Source organism: Lycium barbarum, chromosome 3, assembly GCF_019175385.1.
Source record: "Lycium barbarum isolate Lr01 chromosome 3, ASM1917538v2, whole genome shotgun sequence".
NCBI classification, from domain to species: domain Eukaryota; kingdom Viridiplantae; phylum Streptophyta; class Magnoliopsida; order Solanales; family Solanaceae; genus Lycium; species Lycium barbarum.
The window spans coordinates 48,804,030-48,831,920 of record NC_083339.1 but is presented as its reverse complement, the minus strand read 5'-3'; the positions used below and the strand labels follow the sequence as shown (position 1 = coordinate 48,831,920).

Below are 27,891 nucleotides of genomic sequence, written 5' to 3'. Positions count from 1 at the left end.
ATACCGATATCGTATGAGGGCCCACGACCTATGGTTAGAAAGCTAATTCAATAATTTACAATTTTATTTTTGGTGTGATTCAAAATTCCAAAACCTATCATGGCGTTTTGGTCTCTCTAAGTCAGATCATCCAAAAACATATGCTTAAGTCATCCTTTTAGAGGGCTCATGCCCACATTTGCTTAAGGGTCCTTTTTAAGACTTGCTCAACTTCCCATGTACTACTCTTATGATTTTTCATATGTCATTTATAAAACCCCAACATGTGGGCCCCACCTTAGCTTACGGTTACGAGGGCTTCTCATCAAGTAACGTATGAACTATTTTACACCAGACGGTCTCCAAATGTCATATATATATATATATATATATATATATATATATATATATATATATATATATATATATATATATATATTCCTATACTCAGATCATATTGTCACTCCCCAAATTTGGAGCAGCTTGACCGGCACTCGGTGCCAAACTAGGCCCCCAGCGAACCACTCTAAATCTGAACTTTGCTAAGGCCTACTTGCACACTGACAATATCAACCAGCTGGCGAGGCCGTAATCTGGATATATATAAATAAATGTTGTTTATCTCTTCTGAAGTGGGCACACATACACCCAAAACATATATACACAACTGAGCAAGCCGACGTGGCTGCTATGTAAGCTGAACAACACAACTGAGAGCCAACATGGCTACATAATATCGCAACCACATACAACTGTCTACAAACCTTTAGGGAACACGAGCTGCAGAAAGGAAAGGACAAGGCCCCGTCACACCCATATGTACATGTCAAAATAGCATACCACCAAAGGGACTGCAGCTCCGGACCAAGTGGAGTGCATTGACTGCGGTTGAGTGGAAGGCCTACTGAGCTGAATCGTCTGTCCGACTACCTGAACCTGCGGGAATGAACGCAGCGCCCCTAGACAAAGGGATGTAAGTACGAATAATGTACTGAATATGTAAGGAAAGATAACAACTGAAATTACATAACAAACTATACTCTGGATATTTCAAGAAAGCATTTGGAGGTGCTCTACCTAGGTTGCCTCCCATTTGAGGCAAGGTAACATCACTCTATAGACAAAGGGACGTAAGTACGAATAATGTACTGAATATGTAAGGAAAGATAACAACTGAAATTACATAACAAACTATACTCTGGATATTTCAAGAAAGCATTTGGAGGTGCTCTACCTAGGTTGCCTCCCATCTGAGGCAAGGTAACATCACTCTATAGATAAAACTTCATGACTCGAAGGTAAGGCATAGATAACATAACTCCATAAATAAAATGCCATGACTCATAGGCCAGGTATAATCAACTCCTTGACTTGTAGGTCAGGTATAAGTAACTCCATGACCCGTAGGTCAGGTATAATCAACTCCATGACTCGTAGGTCAGGTATAATCAACTCCATGACTCGTAGGTCAGGTATAATAAACTCCATGACCCGTAGGTCAGGTATGTGCAACTCCATGACCCGTCGGTCAGGAAATAACTCCATGACCCGTAGGCCAGGCAACAACTCCATGACCCATAGGCTAGGCAACAACTCCATGACCCGTAGGCCAGGCGTATACATATAATAATAACTCGAAGGCAACATAATAGCCTATAAACAACATATACATTAATTATACCTCCTGACATTCAATCATCTTATATAACTCAACTATTCTTATACTAACTTTTAACTAGAGAAGAGTACTACACTAGGGTTATGGTAACCTAAGAATAGTCTTCGTGAATAGCACATCTTTGTGCGAATAGTCAAAGAGGTCTCAATAGTAGGAATCTTAAGAAATGGAATCATTATCATTATTACCATCACAAAAACATCTATCTTTAGCATCACAAGAACTTTGAGAATCATGAACTTTGACCTTTTGGAAATAAGGATATTATGGAATCCATGTATGCGTTCATAGGAAAAAGAATCATGCCTTTACAAAGAAAGGAAGTAGCCTTAACATACCTGGAAGCTTACTTCTCGACTTTTCCAACTTACTTTCTGTCTTGCAATCTACATAAGATCATTCATACTATTTTTAGGCTCATTATCATATACTTGTCTTAAGCCTTCAAAATAAATCCTCTTAAAATTTGCCGAAATTCGGGCAGCATCTCCCCTGTTTATATCCCTAGCCCGAAATCACAATACCAACAAAACAACAACTACAACAACACCAATATCAACAACATCATTATCAATACCAAAATATTCCATAAAACATCCCATGCGATGTTTGTCCAATTTCTCAACCAACAACTTTATTATACAACCATTTAATCACTCTATCTTCGTAAATAAACCAAAAGTAATATTAATAAGGAGAGATTTATACCTTATTTTTGTTAAAACAGTGAAATATTCAATCACCACCTTGAATCCACCGCAAAACCATACTAGAATCACATTTATGCATTATTCGAGCTTCGATTAATACTCCGCCACTTGAAAATCACTCAAACCCTCAACCTTTTATGACATAATTGCCCTTTATGTTGCTGAGCTTTAAAATCTGATTTTGGGTGAAAAATATGGTATTTTTCCCCTTTTATAAGGTTCAAAAGTCAGGTCGGGTCACTGTAGTAGTACTGTAGCAGTACTGTAGCAAGTCGGTTGCTGTAGCAGTTACTGTATCACGCGCTTCTTCTATGTCAGCCGAACTTGTAATGTCCATAATTCTCTACTCCGATGTCCTATCGAAGAGCGGTTTGTTACGTTGGAAACCAGACTCAACGAACTTCATTTTAGGCTTTTGTTTCACTTCAAAAACCTTCATATGCTAAGAGATATTTTTCCTCAAGTTGGACCAAAATTTTCACATGAAACTTTACCCATCCTTTCTCCAAAGTCGTACCACTTCATTTTTTTCAGCTCATTTTCTTATAAAACCTTCCGGTATACCTTATATATATATATCCTTCACCAATTAAATATACTTAATAATGCTTGCTCCTTATATTCCAAAGTGGTTTTACTTAACCATAACTCAACGTACTTTTGTTTCGAATTTGATAAGTGCTTCTTCAATGATACGAGGTGTAGCACATATAATATTCATCGCTGACCCGAGCCTAAGATTTGCTCAGTGCATTTGCGCCCCATAGTGGCGCGAACGCGCTGAGTTGGCCCTTGCCTCCTGCGCGTTCGCGCCACTCGCTGGCGCGTTCACACATGCTATTTTCCTGGCCTACCATCCCAAATTTAATGTCCATATCTCCTTACCCCAGTGTCCTATTGAGGAACGGTTTGTTGCGTTGGAAACTGGACCTCATGAACTTCACTATGGGATTTTTCTTTGTCTCAAAACTCGTCATGTTCCAAAATATATCCTCCATCCAAGTCGGACCATCAACCCTAGTTTTCGAAATTCACCTACTTTCCAATCCTTTCGTGGCTTATTACCTGAACTAAATCTTCATGATCATAAATTAAATGCATGCAACCATACATGCCCTTGAAAGTAACTCCAAAATACACACTTGGGGCGACCAACACTTACAAATTTCAATGTATAGAACTACGGGGTGTAACATCCTTCCCCCCTTAAAACATTCGTCCTCGAATGTTGTAATTTACAACCCCCAACACCTCCGTTGGTTCGTTGCCTTTTCTTAGAATCCGATCACCATATCTTTATGCTATACATTGATCAATATTTTCTTGTTCGCTCTTAAATCTTTCACCGGACTCATCTATGCATTCCATCACCTCTTTCTTCTTATGTACATAATCAGATATCAAACTCGTATCCCGCTCTCGTTCTGTTTCCTTTATTGTAGTCTTGATTGTCCATGCCATAACCACCCATCGTCTTGTAAATACTCCCTTTTCCTCACACCTTCTTTCTCTATTAGTGGGCAGCTCCCTCACTCAAATACGGTGTCCTTTTTGTGTTTACTCCTTCGTTTCCATCTCGGGTTATCCCTTCTTGTACCCGTTGATCTTAGACTCACACTGTATTGATTCCGTGTAGTTCATCAGCCAGGCTCTCTAATCCTTTTCATCCTCATCACAGCCGCTCTCGCACTGACACTCCCCAATCTAGTGTAATTAGTGATCTGAGAGGTGCTTCCTAATATCCGATGATATGGCCGTACAATGATCTTCCTTCCTTTGGAAATTGCCAAACTGCAAACCATTGCTCATTTTGTTACAATTGTCATCTCTTCCGGCACTAAGATTTCCTCCTGTCGTCTTTTCCATTATTCTCTGTGAAATTATTTTAGAGACCTTCCTTATTCTCTTTATTACTCTTTTGAATACGCCGGGCCTAGAAATATCATATCTCACGTCCGCATGAAGTATTTCTTGATCCATCGTAATTCCTTTTTCATGCCCGCTTGTGGGTTGCTTATCTTTAATTCATTTCTACTCCCTCTTACTACATCCTTGATATATCATTACGTCCTGAATCTTGGCCTCTTTAAGCTGGCATCTTTCTTTCTTTGGAATTTTAAAAATGCTATCCATCATTTCAGAATTAGGTTTGCTCTTCCCCCATTTTTAGGGTGTTTTTAGATACTAATAACTCCCAAGTACCGGTAGTCGTTGGCTAACCCTAATGATCCTCCAACTCTTTTGGTCTCTTACAATACCGGAGTTCTCTCATCGCACAACTTGACTTACTTTCCTTTCTGCTAGTTGAGGGCTTTGCATTTAAACGAAGGGTTTATGCATTATCGATCCATTCTCACTACTTTCTTTAAGGCCCTTCTACTTTTACCCTTTTTGTGACTGAACATTTTTCCCGATTCCATAGGTTAATGGGGACATTGGAATCCATCAAAATGTTTTTCGGAACGTTTGGTCACGCTTTGCTTCGTTTGTCCCTCGTCTTCCTCCACAACTATTATCACTGGAATCCTTGTTACTCTGAGTTTCTAGTTTCACCTTACGTTTACAATGCACCATTGAAAGTTAATATACTACACTCTTCCGCTCCCACTATCAATCCCTTTTTCTCACTTAGCTCACTTACCCAAAATTTTCCTTAACTACTTATTTGCATCCCATCTATGTGTTGTAATTCTTCCAGTATCCTGCCTCTTCTTGTTCATGTCGTGAAATCCCTGCAATATACTCTCTTCTTTCTTCTCCTTCCTGTCACCAAGGCTAGTCCATACTAATGAATATTTCCCATACACTCTTCTATTTCCTGTATAATCGAATCTCAGAATTTTTTTTATCCTCATCCTAAGTTATTGATGTACTACCTTACGGTTAGCTTGCTAATTCATTATCCTCTCGCTTGTCCTTGGTGATTGCCCAATTTTTCCTTTCTCTTTTCTCCTTTCGATCGGCCCATTAATATACCTTTCCTACCTTTATCCTCAACCATCCCTGGGTTCCTTCCTCCTCGAGCGCCCTTCTCCTCTTGTTATTTACAGTATCGACCCTGAAGTTCGTGAAATATTCCTTTAAATGTGCAAATTCGTTCTATCCTTTAGTCATCTTTTAGGAAAGCTTCTCCCTGTCTGAGGCAACCAGGTCAATAGGACTACACATTTATCCCTTTATATATCTCTCAAGAGTTGGAAATCTCTTAGCATCGTTGCAAGGTTTGATCATTATTTCTCTTACTTCATATCCCTATTTGTAATTACTATCCTTTAGTCCCACTTATCGAAGTCTGTTTTTCTGACCCCACACATTCATCCTTTGTTTCACACTACCATACTTTATCCCTTTCACATGCCTACCTTCGAATTTTATCCAAATAGTCCCTTGCCTTACCTGTCGTCCTTCTTGGAAGCTTCACTCACCCTCGTTTCTTACACCTTTTTTCTTCCTTTTCTCAAGACATTCTAATCCCTTTTACTTTCTATATACTTACTTTTTCCTTTTCCTGGCGTTATGGCATTAGGACTTTCTAATTCTAACCTATAGTGAAAATAACATCAACTTATCTTGTAGCATTTGCTACTTGAACTTCTCTACCCTGTTCGATTAATGCCTTCAGTATATAGCAATGCCGGTTGCTGGGACACACATATCAATTTGGCGAGGTCACATATGGGATATCATACCTAGACATAGATGTGGTTACTAACCTCTCACTTACAAAGTATCTCAAAATACTATTTGAACTCATCCCAATTCTAGAGCTGTGATGCACCTACCTTCTCCTTGCTGGTCTAGTCCGCCTTCTTCTTCACGACCTTTTAGGGTTTCTAACTACTCTGCGTACTCCAATTTCCCTTGGGCTACTCCAGCTTCTCATCTATCTATTATGTCCGCATTTGTGGGACTCTTAGTACACTTCCCAGGGGGTCACCCATCCTAATATTTCTCTCACCCCAGCACGCTTAACCTTGAAACTCTGATGAAATCCGGTGCGTTAGTGCTAAGTATGATCGCATCCACCCCACCGCACGACCTTCATCACATAATCTAGAGCAAGTTGAAGTTTTTGACAGATTCCAAAACATTCTCATAATGCATCTCCCTCCGAATTAGAAAAGATCTCTTATTCCTCCAAATACACAAATACCATTTTCCCCCTTTTTAATCCTCAATATTCACCTTTCATCTGTATGTATGACTACCACTCATCCCAAATTTCCAAGAATCCCAATGGTGGCGAAGACACCTTGATCGCCGTTACTTATAAATACTTGGTTATCGGTCCCTTTGGGATTTCCGCTCGTCGCCATTAAGTAATAATCTTCAACAAATGCACATACGTAGGAATCTCCAATAAAGACTCGTATACCTATAGTCGATCGGTGTCTAGTCTGATCTGGTGGACTATAAAGTGAAGTGTGCTCTTCGTCATTGTCTACCGCCCATCTGCTCGTCTAGCCTTTATCATCTCTTGCATCTGAGTCTGAGGGATATGGATAATCGGGCAACTCCTGGTTTACCAACGGCTAGGATAAAGGGCTAAAGTAATCTATAACACTCACCGGGGTAGCTGGTCTGACGTAGTGCTCTGCCACAAGAGTAGCTGGTACGGCCTCGGGGATCTCCTCCTTCAGTGTTCCAGAGGAATCCTCAGACGGGTCCGTGTCATAACTGTCCCCTGAGGGGTCCAAGGGATCAGTCTCAATGGAATAACTGGGGCTCCTCTTGCTCGGTCCTGGAGCCTGGGGTCCTGGATCTACTCTGGGGTCTTCTTCGCACCTATACTGTTCGAGGCTGATCTCTTCATCTCTGGTTAGTCCGCACCTACCTACAGGAAAAAAGGGTCAGAAACGATCTCCCCTAGACTCTGGCTCTACCGCATGATCTAAGATAAAAAGAAAGGTCAATGATTCCTAAATGCCCTGGAGCCTCCTGTTTATAAGCGTGGCCGGCTTCACACCCATAAACAGGACACTACCGGACACGGTCTGTAGACAATCCTTAGGACGAACATCTCTGATACCACTTTTTTCACGACCCAAATCGATGGGCCATGACCAGTGCCCGAGCTGGACACCTGTATACGAACCTACTAGATATAATCAGGCTGAAACTGAAACAATATGGCAATCTGTAATAACATGCTATAAACTCATCATGTCATATATTAAAATGAACCTGTCCCCTGAGAAGGCACAGCTAACCAAGACATAACCAATATGCAAGCCGACAAGGCTTCCACTATACACGGGGACATCCAAAACGAACTACATCGATATGGCTAACCAAAACACATATACACAACCCACATATGTCTACAGACCTCTAAGAGTGTAATAGTGACATAAGATGGGTCAGGGCCCCGCCGTATCCCTGAATATGCATGTCTATGTCAAAAGGATCTATACCAAAATGACTCAAGCTCCGGAACAATGGAGATCTCCAAGCAGCTGAGTAGAAGTCCTAGGTTAGAGGATCACCAAACTGAGTGTCTACACCTGCGGGCATGAAACGCAGCCCCCGAAGAAAGGGGGTCAGTACGAAAAATGTATTGAGTATGTAAAGCACGAAGTAAAATAAAGAAGATCATGACTGAGTAAAAAGATGACAGGAGACGAGTATGATAATCAAAGATACCAATGCATCTGTGCCTATAAGATGAGAGTCGTACATGTATATCATGTACCGTACCCGGCCCATTATGGGTCTCGGTGAATGAAGTCATATACATATATACCATACCCTGCCCTCTAGTGAGGGAGTCGATGAAATAATCATATATATATACCGTACTCGGCCCTCTAATGAGGGACTCGGTGAAATAATCATATATATATATATATATATATATATATATATATATATATATATATATATATATATATATATCGTACCCGGACCTCTAGTGAGGGACTCAGTGAAATAATGCAATAAAACTGTGCACGAATACGTACCCGGCCCGGGACTCGGTGAAGTGATACATTATCAATATGCACGAATAGAATATTAGGAGCAATCATGTACAAACTGAATCATCATTTGAGGCTCGATAGAATAATTACAATGAACCAACACTAGAGAATTAAAGACAACTATCATGTCAAGTACCACAGAGAACTAGAGTTCATTGGAGTCATGTATGCTCATCGTTCGCTCGCTTTATGTAATTCATGCCAAAAAGAAGAAAGGGATAACTTTACATACAACTTGGACCCATTAGAAGTAGAGTCATCATCAAAGAATAAAATTGAGAAAATCTAGACGTGGCTCCACATTTTCATAGTCGCTTTGAAATCATAAACTTGAGTCCTTAAAACACAAAATCATCATTATCGTTGTCACCATCATAAAATCATTCTTATCCTCAAAATAATGAGAAGCTTTAAGAACCATGGACTTTAGCTTTGGAAAACAAGAAGGTTACGGAAACATTTATGAAATCATACCATAGGAATCATGCCTTTGAATGAAAAAGATGAGCCTTAACATACCTGTTCAGCCACCAACTACCTATGCTTATCCGTCCGAGCCTGCAAGTCTACATATAAGACCATTCATACAATGATTAGGCCCATTGTTATATACTTATCCTAAGCCTTCAAATAAATCTTAGTAAAAATCTGCCAAAATTTCGGCAGCATCTCCTCTATTTATATGCCTAGCCCAGAATAACAACTCAGCAACCACTAACAACAACAACAATACAAACATTAACCATAATATTTCCAATACCAAAATACTTCATAAACATCCCATATGGTGTTTGTCCCATATTTCCACCACAGAATTATTTTATAACTATTTAACAGCTCCATCTCCGTAAATAAACCAAAATTAACGTTAATGATAAGAGATTCATACCTTAATGCCAATATTATTGCTATATCTTCACTTTCCTTATTGGACTCAAGAAAAATCACGCACCGGTACAATTTTATAATCACAACTATACGTTGTCTGGACTGGAATTCGGAAATTATACTTAATCCGGGCTAAAATTTGATGGTTGGAGGTTGGGAGAACTCTCTAGATTTTTTGGGAACATTTAGGGGTGTTTGGTCTGAAAATAAAGGGATAATCTCCCTTATATAGCATTTTAGAATCTGCTGCTTCTACAAAAGTGTTCAGCGCGATCGCGCTGCTTCCTGGCGCGTTTGCGCAGGCTTGTTTCACTGCCTGCACGTTTGTTCAGTAAAAGGGTCATAACTTTGGATATCGATATTGTGTGAGGGCCCAAGACCTATGTTTGGAAAGCTAATTCAATTATCTACAACTTGCATTTGTGCTTCCAAATTCCACACTTATCAAGGCATTTTGGCCTCTCCAAATCAGATCATCCGAAAACGTATCTTTAAGTCATCCTTTTGGAGGGCTTATACCCACAGTTGGCTTAAGGGTCCTTCTTAAGACTTGCTCAACTTCCCATGTACTGCTCTTATAATTTTTCATATGTCCTTTATAAAATCCCAACATGTGGGCCCCACCTCAGCTTACGGTTACGAGGGCTTCTCATCCAGTAACGTATGAACTAATTTACACTAAACGGTCTCCAAATGTCATATATATATATATATATATATATATATATATATATATATATATATATATATATATATATATATATATATATTCTTCTACTCAGATCATATAATCTTCATCCCTGACCTGAGCCTAAGATTTTCTCAGCGCGTTCGCGACCCGTGGGGGCACGTTCGTGCTGAGTTGGCCCCTGGCCTCCTCCGCGTTCGCGCCACTCCCTGGCACGTCAGCACATGCTATTTTCCTGGCCTGCCATCCCAACTTGTAACGTCCATATCTCCTTACCCCAATGTCCTATTGAGGAACTGTTTGTTGCGTTGGAAACTTGACTTCATGAACTTCACTTTGGGCTTTTGCTTTGTCTCAAAACTCGTTATGTTCCAAAAGATAGCCTCCCTCCAAGTCAGACCATCAACCCTAGTTTTCGAAATTCCCTTACTTTCCAATCCTCTTGTGGCTTATTACCTGAACTAAATCTTCATGATCGTAAATTAAACGCATGCAACCATACATGCCCTTGAAAGTAACTCCAACATCCACACTTGGGGCGACCGACACTTACGAATTTCAATGTATAGAACTACAGGGTGTTAACACCAACACCCTGCCACTGAGCCTAGGAAGCTACTAATCTGGTCAATAACTATACAACATCCCGCATATCCTGGCCCAATGCATCCGGTTGAGGAACTGGGGACTTACACTGTTCTCATAAATAGGTGACATTATGAACTCTGTATATACATAAACATGCTGAAAGAACAGTGCAAGTCAGCTAGGCTGCTACATATACTGTACACAAAAGAATGGAAGCCGACACGGCTACATCATCTGAATAATACATACAACTATCTACAGACCGCTACTGGAATGAAAGCTGTAGAAAGGATGGGAGAGGGCCCCGTTATACCCATATGCTTGTATATCTCAAAAAACTAGCATACCAAAATAGGCTGCAGCTCCAGATCAGCGCACTGACCACTGCTGGATAGAAGTCCTACAAAGCTGGACCACCTGTCGGTCTACCTGAACCTGCGAGCATGAACGCAGCCTCCCGAGTTATGGGGAGTCAGTACGGATAATGTACTAAGCATGACAGACATAAGAATAACATGTATATATAAGAGTCATGAATAAGATCTAAACTCATAAGCTGAAATGACTATCTGCGTGTACTTGTATGAACTAGTATTTATATGCATCTGCATAAATCTGTATAACTAACAATGCCTATATGGACGCATAATATGCATGCTCATGCCTATCAATGTAGGTTATATATATATATATATATATATATATATATATATATATATATATATATATATATATATATATATATATATATATATATATATATATATATATATATCTCCTGTCAAGCCTCTATGGCATCCCATCATATCATATGGGCCTCTTTGCGGCCATCATCATATATATTGCTGCGGTACGTGCAACCCGAACCTCATATCATCATCATGGTGCACCAGTTGATGAGGTGGTAATGCGTACATAACGTTTATTCATTTCCCCATACCCTATATACATATAATACTTGTGTATATAACGTCTTCTGGTCACGGGTCAATATGCATATATATGGATGAATGTAACGCATGAATAACTGTATACACAGAACTGGACCCATGAATAGAAGGAACAATCATAAACTAGGTACATGAACATAAAAAACTGAAGTACCCCTAATGCTTCTAAGAGCAGAGTAGTATGGAATCTCGCTTACTTGTTTGTTGATTCATATCATAAGGTCATGCCAAAAGAAAGAAAGGATAGCCTTAACATACCTTGAAGTATATTCAATCGTCCAACTTCTATCTCTCGAACTTGTAAGTCTACAATTAAGATAACATAGGCCTTAATTAAACTATTTACCTCACTTACCAACCATCTTTAGATACATATAGAGCTTAACGAATTGTAGACAATATTTTCCTTGTAAGCTCAACAACCCTTTGACTTCCCATTTGATCCAACATCAACCACAATACCCACAACAACAATGACAACACTTATATATCAAAATATACTCAAATCCATTCCCACTCATCTCTAAAAAAAATATCCCCAAATCACTATCGTACCCTTCATCAACTTACCACTTCCATAAGTATCCTCTCTTCACTCAAATCCACTAAAACTCTTGACAATTAACTTAAGTATAAGGGTAGAAATCATTTACCTACCTTGAGGGTTCTAAGATTTCAAGGATCAACTTCAACTCCAACTTCCTAAGCTCCACAACTTTGAAGAAACCCTAGAAACAACCTTCCTTTCCACAAGGTCGGATTTACAGAGCTCGGTTCTTTCAAAATCACCACTATGATGATAGAAAAAGTGGGGAGTAAATATACTAGGGTTTTTCCCTGACTTGGAAGATAGGAAAAGAGAATTAAAATCGTGGATCACATATTTATACTCGGAATTAAAAATTCCCAACGGTACGGTTTGACCAGCAGGTCGACGACCTACACCTATAGATTTCAAGGCTGCGGAACCCTGTCGACGCCGCATGTCACGACCCAAACAGAGGGCCATGACCGGCTCCCGATGCTAACCCACCTGGGCACCTCTTATCGTACATTCGTATTCATATCTGGGTGAGCCGCATAGCTTATTCATAATTTCGATGCATTAACATTATTAATCTCGTTGGGCAGCAACACATTTATATCATCATCGACAACAACGCCCATATCCATATACACAAGCCGACGAGGCTATCAAAATAATATACAAAATATGAGCTGACAAGGCTGCAGGACATCTAACCATACACAACTATCTACGAGCCTCTAAGAAGAGTATGTAACAGTGTATAGGCAGGACAGGACCCCTCCATGCCCATATGTATGTAAACAAAAGAATAACACTCAAAAGTTTTAGCTCCAGATGAAATGGAGCTCCTCTATGCAGTCCCTGAATAAGAAATCTATGGATCAAGCCTGTCTCCCTGGCCACCTGCGGGCATAACGCAACATCCACAAACAAAAGGACATCAGTACGAATAACGTACTGAGTATGTAAAGCATAATCAACATCATAATAGAAGCGTAATGAGTGACATGAGATAAAAAAGTTATAAGATAATGAAGCCACTTGTACCTCTGGCGTTGTTCATCATATTTACTTACCCCTTTCTCTATTGAGGACCTTCCATTTCATACATTTATACTTGTAGTAATATTATACCCGACCATAGAGATTCGGTGTCTTGCATACCCGGCCATAATAAGGTTCGGTGTCATACATACCTGACCCTACCAAGGCTTAGTGTTATCCGTACCCAACTGCAGAGGTGTGCGCGATAAGTATCATACCCGGCTATATAAGCTTGGTGTTACATAATAGGCTTACATACTTAGACACGTATACATAAAAGTCCGTAAGTATCATCAACATCATTACCATCATATGAGGGAAGCAATAGAATCATGAGAGTATCGAGGATCATGAACTTTAGTAACTTTAGAGATAAAATCATTTGGAAGACATTATGGAACTTATGAGAGGGTATGTAGCAAAGGAATCATGCCTTAATGAAAAAAGGGTTAGCCTTACATACCTCTTTGTCTTCTTAACTACTTAACGTTCACCGTCGAATCTTGAACAATCTACATTTAGAAGGATTCATACTGTGGTTAAGCTTTAATGACACTCTTAAATTCAAACTAGATTAATTCATGATCTAATGAAAATTGGGCAGAATTTTCCCTATTTCGTCAACTTCCACCATATTACAAAACAACTCCCAACAACCACAATAACACCCGCAATATCATAGTCAGGTAATCACATTCCATTAAGCCTTCAAAATTCATCCTTATGTTCAACTCATACTAACAACTTCACACCCATTTTAGCACATTTTCATATAATGCTTCCTCAATACTATTACTACCTTCCATAACAAGATTATATCCATGTTATACGAGGAATCATGACCCAAGTTAGCTTACTACTCAAAAACATCATAAAAGTTACATTTAGCCCCCATTTTCCACTTTCTTCTTCTACCCAAGTTCTTCAACAACCAAACATCCATGACAACATGAAATAAGCATGAAAACTAACCTTTTATCTCATGGGAATGATCTTTGGAGCAGCTATCAACTTAGGTGAAAACCCTAGCTTAATACTCAAGAATCTCTTGTAGTCTACTAACCCTAGCAAGACTTCTAACACATGGGTACCTTGATTCTTGCCTTTAAATCTTTGTTTTCTGTTGGGTTGGAGTGGAATATGCTTGGAGAAGGGTTCGGAGCTCTCAAGACTTGTGGATAATGAAAAATGAAATAAATGAACAAAGGCCATCTATTTATACAAAAATTCCCGATGGACTTATACGGACCGTATATTATTATACGGTCCGTATATGTGGACTGTATAACACCACCATGGGAAACTCCCTTTCTGTAATAGGTCAAGTTATACGGACCCCCTTATACGAACCGTATAAAGTTATGCGGACCGTATAAGTGGTCGTATAACACCACCAAGAAAATGACCCATTCTGTAAGGGTCATGTTATACGGAACTTCTTTATACGGACCGTGTAAACTTATACGGACTTTAAAAGTGGTCGTATAACTCCCAGTTATGCGCCACTTTCTCTCGTTGATTCGTTTGACTTCCAATCCTTATGGAACCTTCTTGACACTTACATTATACTTCATTAACCATATAATAGGCCCTATAGCAGCCCCTCAAGACATCGTAAAATAATTATTAGCTCAATATAGCAAAAACCTTTCCGAACACGACTTAAATTTCACTTCCTCCAACAAACTGAATTTCACATATTCGTACAAATTCAAAATCTTATGGTATGCAACTTAAGATATCTAATATCTTCCTTAATATCGTATGGATTTCATAATCACCTTAAGATCACATTAGCCTTTCCACAAGGCAACAAGTCCGAAATTTTTGAGGTGTAATATTCTTTCCTCCTTTGGAACATTCGTCCTCGAATATTAGGTTCTTGGGAATTCTATAAAAATTTTGCCAGAGTTTCCCCTATAATATGGCACTACCATCCTACAAAAGCAACCCAAAATGCATCGTCTCACAGGGCTGCAACAACAAAATCAACAACCATGGCCACACATGACCAGGAAAGCATCAAGGAAAGCACTATATACTTGAGGATAATGGCGTCTCTGCCTGAGTCTCTTGTGAAGGTGAAAAAAAATGCGGGTACCTGAACTTCATGTCTTCTTCGGCTTCCCAAGTCATTTCCTCTCTATTATTATTTCTCCATAAAACTTTTACTGAAGCTATCTCTTTGATTCTGAGCTTCTATACTTGACTATCTAGAATGGCAATGGGGGCTTCCTCACAAGAAAATTGTTTGGTAACTTGGACATCGTCTATTGGTACAATTCTAGATTGGTCTCCAATACACTTACGAAGCATCGATACATGAAAAACTGGGTGAACTGACTCCAAATCAGAAGGTAGGTCTAATTCGTAAGCCACTTGGCCTACCTTGCGTATAATCTCATAAGGTCCATTGTACCGGGGACTAAGCTTGCCCTTTTTGCCAAATCTCATGAAGCCCTTCATTGGCGACACCTTTAAAAATACCCAATATTTCACTTGGAACTCTAAGTCCCTTCGACGATTATCCGTATAGGACTTTTGATGACTCTGGGCTGTTAATAATCTATCCTGTATAAGCTTGACTTTCTCTATAGCTTGCTAGAACAAGTCCGGCCCTATCAATTTGGTCTCTCCTACTTCGAACCACCCAATTGGAGATCTACACTTTCGCCCATATAAAGCCTCACACAGGGCCATTTGGATGCTAGAATGATAACTATTGTTATAAGAAAATTCAATAAGTGGCAAGTGATCATCCCAACTACCTCCAAAATCCAATACACATGCCCGTAGCATATCCTCAAGGGTGTGAATGGTACGTTCAACTTATCTATCAGCCTGCGGGTAAAATGCCGTGCTAAGACTCACCCTGAGTCCCCAAACATTCTTGGAAATATTTCCAAAAATTGGCGGTAAACTGAGTCCCTCTATCGGAGATAATAGATGCCGGAACACCGTCAAGCCGCACTATCTCTTTAACATAAAGCTTTGCATAATCTTCTGCTATATACGTAGTTCTGACCTATAAGAAATGAGCTGACTTCGTGAGTGTATCCACAATCACCCATATAGAGTCATACTTACGTCGAGAACGGGGTAAGCTTGTAATGAAGTCCATGTTAATTACTTCCCATTTCCAATTTGGAATTTCTATAGCTTGGAACAATCCGTCTGACTTTTGGTCCTCAATTTTCACTCGCTAACAGTTAGGACATTAAGCTACGAATTCCGCAATATCTTTCTTCATCCCATTCCACCAATATATAGATTTAAGATCATGATACATCTTCGTTGCTCCGGGGTGAACGGAATAACAGGAACAATGGGCTTCTCTCAATATTTGGTGGCGTAATCCTGAAACATCAGGAACACATAGCCTGCCTCGGCATTGGAGAACTCCATCTCCAGAAATCTCAAATTATGACTTCTCCTTCTGAGGGAGTGTATTTCTATAATGAATTAGCATGGGATCTTCGTATTATCGCTCTTTCACTTCCACTACTAGCGACGAGACCGCTGAATTTTGAAAGATAGCTCCCATACTACCTGAGTCCACTACTCGAACTCCTAGGCTAGCTAACTGCTGGAGCTCACGAGCTATCTCTCTTCTCTCTGGCTGCACATCGCATAAACTTCCCATCGATCTACGGCTAAGAGCATCAGCCACAACATTTGCTTTCCCGGGTTGATACAGGATGTCAACATCATAGTCTTTCAACAATTCCAACCACCACTGTTGCCGTAAATTCAATTCTTTCTACTTGAAGATATACTGAAGGCTGTTATGATCTATATAAATATCAACGTGGACGCCGTACAAATAATGTCTCCACATCTTCAATGCATGAATCACTGCAGCCAATTCAAGATCATGGGTTGGATAAGTTTTCTCATGTTTCCGTAACTGCCTTGAAGCATATTGTGAGGACCCACAGTTGGGCGCTGACCATGCTGTGAACCTCTGGGTATCTGACCTCATAACTGACTGCTGTGGCATCTGCGCCCTGCTGACTAGTCATGACATACTCAGGTATTGTAGCAGTGAGGCACGATAATTCGAGATAACACGCTGCAGCGCCTCGAACCCGTGACCTCAGGCCTTTTGTTCTCCCGAAGGAAACGACTCTTACCAGTTGAGCTGCAGCTCAACTGGTGAAAGTCGTCTCCTTCGGGAGGACAAAAGGGGAGAGGTCACGGGTTCGATACCAGCCGCTGCAGCGTATATCGAATTGTCTGTGTCTCTTGCTCATACAATACCTGAGTATGTCATGACTAGTCAGCAGGGTGCAGATGCCACAGCAGTCATTTATGGGGTCAGATACCCAGAGGTTCACAGCATGGTCAGCGCCCAGCTGTGGGTCCTCACAAAAAAGGCGACTTTTTGTCGAGGATCCACAGTGATCTGCACTGTAGGTTGCCCCCTCTACTGACTGCTGTGGGTATCTGACCCTGCTGACTAGCTGACATGCATCTGCGCATGGACTACTGAGTAATTGTGGCAGTGAAATCACAGACAATTCGAGATAGCACGCTGCAGCGCCTCGAACCCGTGACCTCAGGCCCTTTGTCCCCCGAGGCGTCTCCTTCGGGAGGACAAAAGGCTTGAGGTCACGGGTTCGAAGCGCTGCAGCGTGTGCGAATTGTCTGTGATTTCTTGCCACAATAGTTCAGTAGTCCATGCGCAGATGCATGTCAGCTAGTCAGCAGGGTCAGATACCCACAGCAGTCAGTAGAGGGGGCAACCTACAGTGCAGATCACTGTGGATCCTCGACAAAAAGTCACCTTTTTTGTGAGGACCCACAGCTGGGCGCTGACCATGTTGTGAACCTCTGGGTATCTGACCCCATAACTGACTGCTGTGGCATCTGCGCCCTGCTGACTAGTCATGACATACTCAGGTATTGTAGCAGTGAGGCACGATAATTCGAGATAACACGCTGCAGCGCCTCGAACCCGTGACCTCAGGCCTTTTGTTCTCCCGAAGGAAACGACTCTTACCAATTGAGCTGCAGCTCAACTGGTGAAAGTCGTCTCCTTCGGGAGGACAAAAGGGGAGAGGTCACGGGTTCGATACCAGCCGCTGCAGCGTATATCGAATTGTCTGTGTCTCTTGCTCATACAATACCTGAGTATGTCATGACTAGTCAGCAGGGCGCAGATGCCACAGCAGTCAGTTATGGGGTCAGATACCCAGAGGTTCACAGCATGGTCAGCGCCCAGCTGTGGGTCCTCACACATATGCAATCACCTTACCATGTTGCATCAACACACAACCTAGCCCAATGCCTGAAGTATCACAATAGATAACATAACCTTCTGATCCCTCTGGAAGTGTCAGGACTGGGGCAGAAGTTAATCTATCCTTTAGCTCTTGGAAACTATGTTCGCAAGCATCTGTCCATTGAAACTTAGCGGATTTCTGGGTCAGCTTCGTGAGTGGTGCAGAAATAGAAGAACAGCCTTCTACAAATCTCCTGTAATAACCTGCTAAGCCCAGAAAATAACGAACTTCTATACGGGTTATGGGCCTTGGCCAAGTCTTCACGACCTCAATTTTTTGGGTATCTACCCGAATACCATCGGCCGAAATAACATTCCCCAAAAAGGTCACTGAGTTCAACCAAAACTCACACTTAGAAAATTTGGCAAATAACTCTCGAGTTTGATAGAAAATTTGGCAATTAACTCTCGAGTTTGAAGAACTCTAAGAACAGTACGCAAATGATCCGCATGTTCTGCCTCGGACCTAGAATATACCTGGATATCATCGATGAACACAATCACAAATAAATATAGGAAAGGCCTGAACACATTGTTCATCAAATCCATAAATACTGTCGGTGCATTAGTTAGCCCGAACGACATTACCTGAAACTCGAAATGGCCATATCTGGTTCTGAAGGCTGTCTTAGGAATATCTTTCTCCCTAACTCGCACTTGATGATACCCGAATCTCAAATCTATCTTTGAGAACCATTTGGCGTCTTGTAATTGGTCAAATAAATCATTAATCTTCAGAAGTGGATATTTGTTCTTGATCGTCACTTTATTCAGTTGCCGATAGTCAATGCACATTCGTAAGGAGCCATCATTCTTTCGCACAAACAACACGGGTGCTCCCCACGGGGAAGAACTAGGCCTAATCAAACCTTTCTCAAGCAAGTCCTTCAATTGCTCCTTTAACTCCTTTAACTTCGCGGGAGCTATCCTATAAGGGGGAATGGATATGGGTTTTGTATCCAGTAGCACATCAATAGAAAAATCAATATCCCGTTTAGGAGGGAGACCAGGAAGCTCTTCCGGGAATACATCTGGAAACTCATTCACCACGGGGACAGACTGAAGTGTTGGCGGTTTAGCTTCTACATCTTGAACCTGAACTAGATGGTAAATACAACCTTTTGTCATCATTTTCCTTGCCTTTAGATAGGAAATAAACCTACCTTTTGGGGACGCAGTATTTCCTTTCCATTCTAAAACTGGTTCTCCCGGAAATTGGAAGCGAACCATTTTCATTCTACAATCAACATTGGCATAGCAGGAAGCGAACCAATCCATGCCCATGATACATCAAAGTCCACCATTTTTAACTCATGTTAATCAACAATAGTATGATTGTCATAAATCACAACTACACAATTTCTATATACTTGACTAGCTATTACCGGTTCACCAACAGGTGTAGATACCTCAAAAGGTTTAATTGACTCCCGTTTGACCCAAAACTGACCCGCAATATATGGAGTAACATATGACAATGTGGAGTCCGGATCTATCAAAGCATATACATCATGAGAAAATACCGATAATATACATGTGATGACATCAGAGGGAAGACTCAAGATCCTAGCTTCCAGCCAAAGCATAAATACGGTGCTGGGACAACTGGGGGCTCTCCCTCTACCTCTACCATGGCTGACTGGCGCATGTGAACCTGGCCCATAAGGCGTATAAATGATGAAGACCCAGCTGCCGACCCTGAAGGCTGGGCCCTACCCCTGCTACTAACCGAGGGGCAGTCACGGATGATATGGCCTGGCCGACCGCATGCATAGCAAACCTTTGAACCTAGTCGACACTGGCCCCAATGTAACTTCCCGCACTGGGAACATCATGGCACGGGTGGCCTTGCCTGACCCGAATCACCTCTGAACTGAGAACCTGAAGCCTCGAAACTCTGACCCAATCCAAAATAAGTAGATCTATCAAATCTTTGGCCTGGAAATCGTGGAGGCACACTAGTCATAGAATGACCTAAATGCCTCAAAAACTGCTGTCGTTTCCCACCTCTAAACTCACGCGTCAGACCCGACGATCTATCCCTCTTGCTATACCCTCTGTCATACTCACGCTCAATCATTTGCTGTTGTTGGCTTTCCTCTAAGTTCTGGGCATGGGCTTGAATGTGTGAAATATCCATGTTGTCCTGAAGGGATGCAGTCAAGCACCTATCCATAAAATGTGGGCCTAGGCCTCTCACAAATCAGTGTACTCAGTCACCCATATCCGCTACCATGGCCGGAGCATACCTAGCCAAAGAATTGAAGCGGAGACTATACTCTAAGGCACTCATACTTCCTTGCCTAAGATTCAAGAACTTATCGGCTCTAGCCTGCCGGACCTCTGGGGGCAAGTAATGTCAGAGGAAGGCTTCCACAAATTTTTACCATACCGGGGGAGGTGCATTGACTCCCCGTGAAGCCATCCAAACCGTATACCAATGAACCACGACATCACGCAACCTATAGGACGCTAACTCTACCGATTCAATGTCTGAAGCATGCATTAACCGGAGTGTTCAAGCTAATAAAGTTTTGAGGGTCTTCATCCGGCTTTGCTTGAAACATTTGGAGGGTTCAAGCTAATAAAATCATGGGCCCTTGCACTAACAGCCCTATAACCTTGCCCTGTAGCTTGCCGCTGAGTCTGAGCGACAACCAACTAAGTAAGTAAATGAATAGCCTCTTTCGCATCTTGGCCTGAAGCATCTGGTGGAGGAGCAGGGGGTGCCGGAGCTGGGGCTGAGGCTCCCTCGTGCTCCTCAGAAATAGGCATTGAGTTGGAGGACTGAGATTAAGCCGCATTCTGGGACTCACCTTCCTCTATATCCACTGGCGGTACTCTTTCCGCCCACTTTTCTGCCACTATTTTGCTCTTTTGGGCTACCGAAGCTTTTCTCTTTACAGATATTACTAAAATACATAATAAATTGTTAAGGAAAGAGAACTCCTTATATCATGGCTCTATCGCATGATCTTATGAAGGAAGAAGGTCATCTATTCCTAAAATGCCCGCAACCTCCTATTTATAAGTATGGCGCGTAACACACCCATAAACAAGACTCGACTGGACATGGCTCGTAGACACACCCTAGGACAGAACTACTCTGATACCACTTTTGTCACGACCTAACCAGAGGGCCATGACAGGCACCCAGTGCTAACCCACCTCGGCACCTCTTATCGTACATTCGCATTCGCATTCACATCTGGGTATTCAATCGTCCAACTTCTATCTCTCGAACTTGTAAGTCTACAATTAAGATAACATAGGCCTTAATTAAACTATTTACCTCACTTACCAACCAACTTTAGATACATATAGAGCTTAACGAATTGTAGACAATATTTTCCTTGTAAGCTCAACAACCCTTTGACTTCCCATTTGATCCAACATCAACCACAATACCCACAACAACAATGACAACACTTATATATCAAAATATACTCAAATCCATTCCCACTCATCTCTAAAAAAAAATATCCCCAAATCACTATCGTACCCTTCATCAACTTACCACTTCCATAAGTATCCTCTCTTCACTCAAATCCACTAAAACTCTTGACAATTAACTTAAGTATAAGGGTAGAAATCATTTACCTACCTTGAGGGTTCTAAGATTTCAAGGATCAACTTCAACTCCAACTTCCTAAGCTCCACAACTTTGAAGAAACCCTAGAAACAACCTTCCTTTCCACAAGGTCGGATTTACAGAGCTCGGTTCTTTCAAAATCACCACTATGATGATAGCAAAAGTGGGGAGTAAATATACTAGGGTTTTTCCCTGACTTGGAAGATAGGAAAAGAGAATTAAAATCGTGGATCACATATTTATACTTGGAATTAAAAATTCCCAACGGTACGGTTTGACCAGCAGGTCGACGACCTACACCTATAGATTTCAAGGCTGCGGAACCCTGTCGACGCCGCATGTCACGACCCAAACAGAGGGCCATGACCGGCTCCCGATGCTAACCCACCTGGGCACCTCTTATCATACATTCGTATTCATATCTGGGTGAGCCGCATAACTTATTCATAATTTCGATGCATTAACATTATTAATCTCGTTGGGCAGCAACACATTTATATCATTATCAACAACAATGCCCATATCCATATACACAAGCCGACGAGACTATCAAAATAATATACAAAATATGAGCCGATATGGCTGCAGAACATCTAACCATACACAACTGTCTACGAGCCTCTAAGAAGAGTATGTAACATCGTATAGGTGGGACAGGGCCCCGCCATGCCCATATGTATGTAAACAAAAGAATAATACCTAAAAGTTGTAGCTCCAGATGAAATGGAGCTCCTCTATGCAGTCCTTGAATAAGAAATCTATGGATCAAGCCCGTCTCCCTAGCCATCTGCGGGCATGACGCAGCGTCCACAAACAAAAAGACATTAGTACGAATAATGTACTGAGTATGTAAAGCATAATCAACATCATAATAGAAGCATAATGAGTGACATGAGATACAGAAGTTATAAGATAATGAAGCCACCTGTACCTCTAGCATTGTTCATCATATTTACTTACCCCTTTCTCTATTGAGGACATTCCATTTCATACATTTATACTTGTAGTAATATCGTACCCGACCATAGAGATTCGGTGTCTTACATACCCGATCATAATAAGGTTCGGTGTTACACATACATGGCCTTACCAAGGCTCAGTGTTATCCGTACCCAACTACAAAGGTGCACGTGATAAGTACCATACCCGGATATATAAGCTTGGTGTTGCATAATAGACCTACATACTTAGACGCGTATATATAAAAGTCGATAAGTATCATCAACCTCATTACCATCATCGTTTCGTTATATCTATCCTAAGAGGATCAACTATCATATGAGGGAAGGAATAGAATAATGAGAGTATCGAGGATCATGAACTTTATTAGCTTTAGAGATAAAATCATTTGGAAGACATTATGGTACTCATGAGAGGGTATGTAGCAAAGGAATCATGACTTAATGAAAAAAGGGTTAGCCTTACACACCTCTTTGTGTTTTTAACTACTTAACGTTCACCGTCGAATCTTGAACAATCTACATTTAGAATGATTCATACCATGGTTAACCGTTAATGACACTCTTAAATTCAAACTAGATCAATTCATGATCTAATGAAAATTGGGTAGCATATCCCCTATTTTGTCAACATCCACCATATTACAAACTAACTCCCAACAACCACAATAACACCCACAATATCATAGTCAAGTAATCACATTCCACTAAGCCTTCAAATTTCATCCTTATGATAAACTCATACCAACAACTTCACACCCATTTTAGCGGATTTTCATACAATGCTTCCTCATTACTATTTCTACCTTCCATAACAAGATTATATCCATATTATACTAGGAATCATGACCCAGGTTAGCTTACTACTCAAAAACATCATAAAAGTTATATTTAGCCCTCATTTTCTACTTTCTTCTTCTACCCAAGTTCTTCAACACCAAAACATCTATGATAACATGAAATAAGCATGAAAACTAACCTTTTATCTCATGGGAATGAGCTTTGGAGCAGCTATCAACTTAGGTGAAAACCCTAGCTTCAATACTCAAGAATCTCTTGTAGTCTACTAACCCTAGCAATACTTCTAACACATGGGTACCTTGATTTTTGCCTCTAAATATTTGTTTTCTCTTGGGTTGGAGTGGAATATGCTTGGAGAAGGGTTTGGAGCTCTCAAGACTTGTGGAAAATGAAAAATGAAATAAATGAACAAAGGCTATCTGTTTATACAAAAATATAAAATCAGCCTGATGGATTTATACGGACCACTAATACGGTCCGTATAATATTATATGGTCCGTATAAGTGGACCGTATAACACCACCATGGGAAAGTCCCCTTCTGTAATTGGTCAAGTTATATGGACCCCCTTATACGGATTGTATAAAGTTATACGGACCGTACAACTGGTCGTATAACACCACCAAGAAAATGACCCTTTCTGTAAGGGTCATCTTATACGGACCCTCCTTATACGGACATTATAAGTGTTCGTATAAATCGCAGTTATGCAAAATTTTCTCTCATTAATTTGTTTGACTTCCAATCCTTGTGGAACCTTTTTGACACTTGCATAATACTTCATTAACCATACAATAGGCCCTATAGCAGCCCCTCAAGACATCACAAAATAATTATTCGCTAAATATAGCGAAAACCTTTCCGAACACGACTTAAATTTCACTTCCTCCAACAAACTGAATTTCACATATTCGTACAACTTCAAAATCTTATGGTATGCACCTTAAGCTATCTAATAGCTTCCTTAATCTCGTAAGGATTTCATAATCACCTTAAGCTCACATTAGCCTATCCACAAGGCAACAAATTCGGAATTTTTTATGTGTAACATCTCACCTCATGATTCTAGTTCCTTCAAGGTGAGATCTAGTGATGATGTATGATCCATAATATAATCAGAGGTTACCGACCTTACATCACTCCAATAGAGTTATAGCTTTGACTTGAGCTCTCATGCATGCTTTATGTTTTGTATATGTGTGATTACACCGTGGCTAGTTGGCCGGGCAGACACCACTACGATGGGCGTATTGGGCGGCTATCATGATACTTACACCGTGCCTAGTTGGCTGGGCAGACACCACTAGCGGGCGGCATGAGATGGTTACCCTGGACGTGAAAGGCCCGGACGCGGGCTAATGATTATCACACCGTACCTATATGGTTGGGCAGTTTATGTATGTATATGATATGATGTTGTTTTAAATATAAAAGTTAGTATGCATGACTCCGCCTTAAGAGGCAATCAGTTACAGGTTATCTCTTCATCTTATGCTCTCTTATTTCTTGATTATGTTGTTATACATGCCTTACATACTGAGTACATTGTTCGTACTGACGTTCTTTCTTTTATGGACGTTGTGTTCATGCCCGCAGGTAGACAGGGAGACGACATAAGCACTTAGGAGCTTTGTTAGCAGCTATACATGAGCGCTCCACTACTCTGGAGTTGCCGCTTATTGGTAAATTATTTTGTGTATATATTTGGGGCATGGCGGGGTCCTGTCCCGTCCTTATAACTTCAGTACTCGAGTTAGAGGCTCGTAGATACATATGTGTGGGTGGTAGATGTTTACGATTTCTTTAGCATTTGTTTTGTATATTATTTTGTAGTCTCGTGGGCTTGTGTATATACGTATATTTTGAGGAGTAATTCAAGATCGATTCATAGTAAGCTTGTGATTAAGAATGGTGTATGTTCAGGTTGAGTTTGAAGAAGTCTGAAAGGTGGTGCTCGGTGGGCTAGCTCCGGGTACCCGTCATGGCCCTCTAGTTCGGTCGTGAAAATCATGAATATCGTTCATATCAGCCTCAACTGTGCCCAAATCCACCTCCACATCTATCAGAGCTGAAGAAACATCGATCTGTCCTTCCTTGATGCCTTGAAAATCCTTGTACAGGGTCTGGAGGACAGGATAATCTCGAAGTAAGGAGGCCCTCCGCCATTCAGCCTTTCGACAAAGCACCATACACTACTTCCAGGCTCTTAGCTGAGCACGGGAAGTTTCAAGGGCTTGTATCCGCTTCCGAGCAGTATCACATTCATCCTCCTCCCGATCCAACCTATGTCGGAGCAACTGACGAGTGATAGCCATAATTTGGAAGGTATTCTCCGGAGTCGCCACAGCTTGCTTGGCTAAGTCCCACTGAAGCGTTAAAGTTGTCCTCATAGCTTGAAGACCTTTATTCTCCTTCCGAAGTTGGGCGAGGTCATTCAGGAGTCACTTGCTCCCCTCCGTTAGCCTTTCCATATCACAGGAGGAAGAACGAGGGGTACTCCTAGAAAGCCCGAGGGCAGAAGAGATGGTGGCTTGACCCCAGAATGAACAAGCAGAAAAACTTAATGCATGCATTCAGTCAGAACATAACCAATAAGACGTCGAGAATACATGATACATGAAGAAAATGCCCATCAAGTGAGTCAAGGATCCTCCAAACTAAGTCCTAAACAAGTAACGGAGGGGCCAACACCTGCACCCTCGCTATGGGCGGCACCATCTCCCACTCCCCCGGGGTGGCCTTCACTGACCTCGATCCCCACAACAGCCTTGACTGAAAGGACCTTCATGCCCCCTCCATCACAGTCCTCAATGTGGATTATCCTTTGCATCTCTTCCCTCAAGCATTTGCTGAGTCGGTGACACATTCTTATGCGAGCATCGATCCTCTTACAAGAAGACGCCTTTACCTCATCCAAAAGCGCTCGCTACCTGCTACTTCTCGCCTCCATAGCCACTTCAATGATACGAATCCGAGTCTCCTCCCGGGAGGGCACCTTCCTAATAGAGGCCTCTCGAGCGGGAAGACCTAGCTAAGTATGAAAGAAGTCAGAGAAATATCACTGGATTCAAATAGCAAGAGAGTAAGGGAAAACGAAGAATGATTACCATGACTTTTGCCTTTCCGCCTATCAACAAAAGTGTAGCTTGGTCCCCTGGAGGAATGAAGCATGTTCAGGTACGACAGGGGCCGCTGAAAAAAAAACATGGAAAATTGAGTTAAAAAGAGGGGCACCTGAGAGAAAGAAGAAAGAGAATGTAGATAATGAAAGAATGGATATTCACGGGCATTGTTCCAACGCTCCGAAAGGTCGTGAATGGGGTCGTGAAGGCAGTCGTTGCATATCATCACAAACTGGTTGCACCATCCCCGATAATGATCTTCTTCAGCACTTGTAATGAGGCCCTAGGAGCCTCGGTAAGCAAGATTTATTATTCCCCCACGAAGTACTAGGGGGAATAAAGATGGATCAGATGATCCAGAGTGAAAGGAAGGTTCGCCCGGGTTGCCAGGTACTGCATGCAGCAAACTACTCTCCAAGTTTGGGGGGTTAGTTGCCTAGGACAAGCACCACACTGGCAACAAAAGGCCTCGACAGCCTCTTGGATCGGGAGGCCAAGCCCGATGGTAAAAGGGTAACTATAGGCAAGAGACATATCCGGGATATGATGGGTAATACTGCCACTAGATATGGTGGAGATACGTCAACCTCATGCCTGTTAACACCTTATTATTGACCTCTCGTGATTTCTTTTGATTACTCGGGGTCCTTGGATAATAAATAAAATAATTTGCACACTCACAGAGGATATAAATGTTTTTACATAATTATTCAGGCCAGTATTTTACTTCTATAAATTAATAGAAGAACCTTCAAAGCTCGATTAATTATTCAGAAATTTACCAGCCTTTTTACAGGATTTTACGGCATTTCTATGAAATACTTTTACAATTTATCAGCAGAACAATTTTAAATAATTGTTCATTTAATTAACCAAAATCAAGAAATCAGATAAGGAGGCAATTTATTTTATTTTATCCAAGGAATTTAAGTAATTAAGAGAATTTACCACCTTACTCCTAAAGCTTTGAATTTTTATATATTTTCATAATTATGTTAAATGAAAAAATTGTTTTGAAATTTTATGTTTATTGGTTTTTAATTATTGTGTCCTTGCATAAATGACCACCTCATAATTAACCAATTCATGGTGAAAGATAGT

General features: G+C 41.1%; 1 protein-coding gene across 1 annotated transcript in view; it reads left to right on the top strand.

The window, feature by feature from the left end:
- The window catches only part of LOC132633869 (uncharacterized), a 30,143-nt gene extending 4,640 nt beyond the window's left edge, over positions 1-25,503 (top strand). The window contains exon 3 of the transcript XR_009579891.1: positions 25,265-25,503. The gene's annotated coding sequence lies outside the window, so the exon portion shown is untranslated. The remainder of the gene's footprint in view (positions 1-25,264) is intronic.
- The last annotated feature ends 2,388 nt before the right edge of the window (positions 25,504-27,891 follow it).